Raw genomic sequence first — 6,583 nt, 5'->3', positions numbered from 1 at the left:
TTTCGAATATCTAGTTATGCCCTTTGGGCTCTGCAACGCCCCTGCAGTCTTCCAGGACTTCGTTAATGAGATATTTCGGGACTTGTTATATACCTATGTTGTGGTTTACCTGGACGACATCTTGATTTTCTCCTCTAGCCTGGAGGAACACCGCCGTCATGTCCGTCTAGTGCTCCAGAGACTTCGTGAAAATCACCTGTATGCCAAAATGGAAAAATGTCTTTGAATGCAATTCTCTTCCTTTCCTAGGTTACCTAGTCTCTGGCCAAGGGCTTCAAATGGACCCAGACAAACTCTCAGCGGTTTTAGATTAGCCACACCCTTCTGGACTCCGTGCTATCCAACGCTTTCTGGGATTTGCCAACTACTACCGACAGTTTATTCCCCATTTCTCCACCATTGTGGCCCCTATTGTGGCCCTGACCAGGAAGAATGCCAACCCTAAGTCATGGCCTGCTCAAGCAGATGAGGCCTTCAATCGTCTCAAAACTGCCTTCGCTTCTGCTCCAGTGCTGTCCAGACCTGACCCATCGAAACCTTTCTTTCTGGAAGTGGACGCCTCCTCAGTTGGAGCCGGAGCCGTACTTCTCCAAAAAAACTCTACCGGACGTAACATTACTTGTGGTTTCTTCTCTAAAACTTTCTCTCCGGCAGAAAAAAATTACTCCATTGGAGATCGTGAACTTCTAGCCATCAAGTTAGCACTCGAAGAATGGAGGCATCTATTGGAGGGTTCCAAACACCCCATTGTCATTTACACTGACCACAAGAATCTCTCGTACGTCCAGTCTGCTCAGTGTCTGAATCCTCGCCAGGCTAGATGGTCGTTGTTTTTTACCCGCTTTAACTTCGAGATTCACTTTCGTCCTGCAGACAAAAACGTCAGGGCTGACGCCCTTTCACGTTCCTCTGATGCCACCGAATCTGAAGTCCCTCTGCAGCATATCGTACCTCCTGAGTGCCTGGTCTCCTCTGCTCCAGCTTCTCTGGGACAAACTCCTCCTGGAAAGACTTTTGTTTCTCCACGCCAGCGCCTCAAGATCCTCAAATGGGGACATTCCTCTCACCTTGCTGGCCATGCTGACATTAAAAAGTCCATCCAGCTTATTTCTCGTTTGTATCGGTGGCCTACGCTAGAGGGTGACGTCACTGATTTCATTCGGGCCTGTACTGTTTGCGCCCGGGATAAAACCCCTCGCCAGAAGCCTGCTGGACTCCTCCTTCCTTTACCCGTCCCCGAGCAGCCATGGTCCCAAATTGCCATGGATTTTATTACGGATCTGCCTGTATCCCATGGCAACACCGTCATCTGGGTGGTCGTTGATCGTTTCTCCAAAATGGCACACTTCATTCCACTTCCAGGTCTTCCTTCTGTGCCACAATTGGCGAAGCAATTTTTTCAGCATATTTTTCGCCTTCACGGGCTTCCCACGCATATCGTCTCGGATAGAGGCGTTCAATTTGTGTCGAATTTGTGCTCTCTGTAACAATTTAAAAATCAAATTAAATTTCTCGTCCTCCTATCACCCCCAATCCAATGGACAAGTAGAGAGAGTCAACCAGATTCTTGGTGACTATTTGCAACATTTTGTCTCCTCCCGCCAAGATGATTGGGTCGACCTTCTACCCTGGGCTGAATTCTCGTATAATTTCAAAAATTCGGAAACCTCTGCCAAATCCCCGTTCTTTGTAGTGTACGGCCATCACCCTCTGCCCCCCTCCCCATTCCCACTTCTTCTGGACTGCCTGCTGTAGATGAAGTTACCCGGGACTTCTCTGTTATCTGGAAGGAGACTCAAAAGTCGCTCCTACTGGCCTCGTCTCGTATGAAGAGACATGCGGATAAGAAGAGAAGAACTCCTCCTGTGTTCGCTCCTGGGGACAAAGTGTGGCTCTCTGCCAAGTATATCCGCTTTCGCGTTCCCAGCTACAAGCTGGGTCCACGTTACCTTGGACCATTTAAAATCAAGAGTCAAATCAATCCTGTCTCCTATACACTTCATCTTCCTCTTTCTCTTCGTATTCCTAACTCCTTTCATGTTTCCCTTCTCAAACCTCTCATTCTTATCCACTTTTCCCCCAAGGTCACCGCTCCTGCTCCTGTCTCTGGCTCCTCTGATGTCTTCACTGTAAAGGAAATCCTCGCCTCCAAGGTAGTCAGAGGTAAAAAAAATTTTCTCTTAGACTGGGAGAATTGTGGCACCGAAAAGAGGTCTTGGAAACCCGAGGATAATATCCTCAACAAGGAGCTCATCCACAGGTTCCTAGGCTCCAAAAAGAGGGGGAGACCAAAGGGGGGGGGGACTGTTACGCCGAGCGCTCCGGGTCCCTGCTCCTCCCCGGAGCGCTCGCGGCGTTCACCTCCGTGCAGCGCCCCGGTCAGATCCGTTCACCGGGAGCGCTGCACTACTGTCACTGGCGGGGATGCGACCCGCGTAGCGGGACGCACCCGGCCGCGGCTAGCATCTCAATCTCCTCACCTGCCCTGTCCTCCGTCTGCTCAGTCCCGGCGTGCGCGGCCCCGCTCCCTAGGGCGCGCGTGCGCCGGCTCTCTGAGACTTAAAGGGCCAGTGCGCCATTAATTGGCGCCTGGCCCAATCAGTACCTGCACCTGCTCCCTCCTTATAAAAACCCACTTCCCCTTCCTGTCATCGCCGGATCTTGTTGCCTAGTGCCCAGTGAAAGCATTTTCTGTGTTCCCAACCTGTGTTCCAGACCTTCTGCTGTTGCCCCTGACTACGACCCTTGCTGCCTTCCTGGACCTTCTGCTACGTCCGACCTTGCTCTTGCCTTGTCCTTCTGTACCGCGCCTGTCTCAGCTGTCAGCTGGGGTTGAGTCGCTATCGGGTGGAACGACCTGGGGGTTACCTGCTGCTGCAAGTCCATCCCACTTTTCGGCGGGCTCTGGTGAAAACCAGTAACCCCTTAGACTCCGTTCCCCTGGTACGGCCCACGTCATCACTCCACTGACACAGAGGATCCACCACCAGTGTCCTCGCTGCATACCTATCCGGATCCTGACAAATATATATATATATATATATATATATATATAGTAATCAGGGCAGTGGGTACAGCACAGTCAATGTATATAGCCCCACAGTATTATGTCCCTTTACTCGCTGGCCTATACTGGCCGGCCTATACATGGTGACTAAAAGAGTGCAAAAAAAAAAAGTAAATACATGTGATTTAACACCTTTCGTAATAAAAGTTTGAATCACCCCCTTTTCTCATTTTTCAAATGAAATAATGTAAAAAAAAAAAAAACACTATAAACATATGTGGTATCACCACGTGTACAAATGTCTCAACTTATAAAATATAATGTTATTTAAGTTACACAGTGAAAGGCAAAGCGTGAAAAAATATCAAAGTCCAGAAGTGCGTATTTTTGGTTGGAAAATAAAACGCGGTCAAAAGATGTCATCAAAAAAAATGGTCCTGATAAAAACTTCAGATCACAGCACAAAAAAATGAGCCCTCATATCGCCCTGTATGCGGAAAAATAAAAGGGTTATAGGGGTGAGAAGAGACACTTTAAAGCAGACTCATTTTTGTACAAGAATTTTTTTTAAAGTAGTTAAATAGAAATAACCTATATAAGTAGGTATCATTTTAATCGTATGGACCTACAGAATAAAGATTAAGAGTCTTTTTTACCGAAAAGTGCACTGCATAGAAACTGACGCACCCCAAAAGTTGCTAAATGTTTTTTTTTTTTTCAATTGGTGATTGTGGTCTCGATCACTATGTGAAGTCTGCAGAAAATGATGCAGGGGCCTCATGTTTGAGTTATGCCTAAGGCCTCCCAAATTCTAGAGCCGCCTCTGGATAACAGTAAAAGAGGGCTGGCCCTGCGATGTCCCAGGCCCACAGGCTTACCTATGGCCCTGGTGGGGACGTGGCTGCGTAACCTGCTCACCTGCGTGCCCCACATGACATCAGGGTAGGGTATGAGACTCCTCCCCCATATTCGGCCAGCGCCGCCAAGTTTAAAAAATTACTGTGTGTGCTGTAGCTGCCACCTGCCTGAGGTCCTGCCGCCGGCGCACATTATTCTCTGCCCCAGGAGTTTCCCCCAAAGGTATCACTAGTCCACCAGACATGAACTGACTTGCCATTCAGGTGCACAGAAAAGCTAGGTGACAATGTCTCACCAAGCTTTTCCATGCTCCTGAATGGCATGTCTGCTTATAGTAGCTGAGCTATTATAAGAACATATGCCACTCAGGAGTATGAAAAAGCTAGGTGAATCATTGTCACCAAGCTTTTCTGGCTTCGTGAATGGCATATCTGCTAAAAAAGCTCAGCTATTATAGACAGATTTGCCTATAACATATAATCAAAGCTGTCTATAATAGCGGAACTATGATAAGCAAATATGCCATTCAGGAGCCCAGAAAAGTTAGATGACAATTTCTCATTTAGCTTTTTCATGCTCCTGAATGGCATTTCTGCTTATAATAGCTCAGCTGTTATATACAGCTTTGACTATATGTTATAGGCAAACATGTCTATAATAGCTGAGCTATGATAAGCAGATATGCCATTCAGGAGAATGAAAAAGCTAGGTGAGAAATTGTCACCTAGCTTTTCTGGGCTCCTGAATGGCATATCTGCTTATCATAGCTCAGCTATTATAGATAGTATAGTAGCTGAGCTATTATAAGAACATATGCCACTCAGGAGTATGAAAAAGCTAGGTGAAACATTGTCACCTAGCTTTTCTGGGTTTGTGAATGGCATATCTGCTTATAATAGCTCAGCTATTATAGACAGATTTTCCTATAACTTTTTGTCAAATCTTTCTAGAATAGCTGAGCTATAATAAGCAGATATGACATTCAGGAGCCCAGAAAAGCTAGATGACAATTTCTCCCCTAGCTTTTTTATGCTCCTAAATGGCATATCTGCTTATAATAGCTCAGCTATTATAGAAAGCTTTGATTATATGTTATAGGCAAATCTGTCTATAATAGCAGAGCTATTATAAACAGATATGCCATTCAGGAGCATAAAAAAGCTAGGTGTGAAGAGCTTTTCCTTGTTTCTGAATGACATATCTTCTTATAGCTGTACTACTTAATGCAGTGCTGGGTGATTGCTGCACCTAAAATGTTTCCCTACCAATTTTGCAGAAATGATATACGTCTGGAAGGAATAGTGTTGCTCGCGAATATTCGCAATGCGTATTTTATTCGCGAATATCGCATATTCGCGAATTCACGAATATTCGCGAATATAGCACTATATATTCATAATTAAGAATATTCGTTTTTTATTTTTTATTTTTTTCACAGTACACATCACAGTGATCATCCCTCTCTGCTTCCAGCTTGTGTGGTGTAAAGAAGGCTCTAATACTACTGTGTGAGACTGGTGCGCGCATTTTCGCATATGCGAAAAGTTGCATATGCTAATTTTCGCATATGCGAATTTTCGCTTATTTTAATTTTGTATATGCAAATTTTCGCATATGTTAATTTTCGGATTCGCGAATTTTCCGGTTTTGTGAAAATAAAACGAGAATATTACGAATTTGCGAATATTCGCGAATATATGACGAATATTCGTCCATATATTCACGAATTCGAATATGGCCTATGCCGCTCAACACTAGGAAGGAATCGTCACAGCGGTCCGAGCTAGGTGGAAGCTTCCTATCTTCCCTACCCAGGTGCTGCTCTGCTTCCTTAACCCGTTCCCTGAGTGAAGGGTTTCTCAACCTCCTCCCCTCGCCCCCATTCTCTGTCAACCTGCAGTACCCCTCATCCTCATGCCTGCCAACCAGCACTCAGATAGATAGAGAGATAGATAGCAAGGTGGTGCAGCGGAGACCTCAACAGAGTAGGGCATCTTGTTGTTTTAAACAACAAAAAAACAAACAAAAATTTTTAAATTATCGAATCAATTACTTTGAACCGTCCTATCTTCCCTGCTGCGTTGCCATCAAGCTGCTTTTACCCAGGTCCTTAACCCGTTCCCTTCCTCCGAGTCAGCGGTATTTCCATCTCCACCCTTTGTTGTCAACCTGCTCCGCCACCTCATCCCATGGTACCACTCATCCCTGCCAACCAGCACTCCCACACGTCCTCTCACCAGGCAGCTGCCACGGCTTTCTTCTCTGCCCAATCTGACACCTTCCACAACACCTAGCACCCCCATTCGCTTACAATGTAACCACTTACCACAATGCTCCAACCCCTTTCGGGTGGGTCCAGGCCAGCAAACTCCTCAGCATCCAGCACTCCGTCCGTGATTTCACCTTCTCCACAGCAACATCCTTTCAGCATCATAGCATCCTGCACGGGAATCGAACCTTCAGAGTTGTGTGGAGTGGAGAAGTTCCCCAGGGAAAAAGCATCAGATGAAGATTGGTGACTAGATGCAGCTGGAGGATCGTGTCGAGTGGAGGTGGGTGACGGACCCAGGAGAGTACCCGGGAAGTCCCATGGCGATGGTTGACGAAACCAGAGGTGGAGGCATCGAATGGAGATGGTTGACGGATCCAGAAGGTATCGTACAGACCTCAACAGAGTAAGGCATCTTACAAAAAAACGACAAAAATGATAAAAATATT

This window comes from Hyla sarda, chromosome 3, assembly GCF_029499605.1.
Source record: "Hyla sarda isolate aHylSar1 chromosome 3, aHylSar1.hap1, whole genome shotgun sequence".
NCBI classification, from domain to species: domain Eukaryota; kingdom Metazoa; phylum Chordata; class Amphibia; order Anura; family Hylidae; genus Hyla; species Hyla sarda.
Note: the sequence above shows the minus strand (reverse complement) of the source record.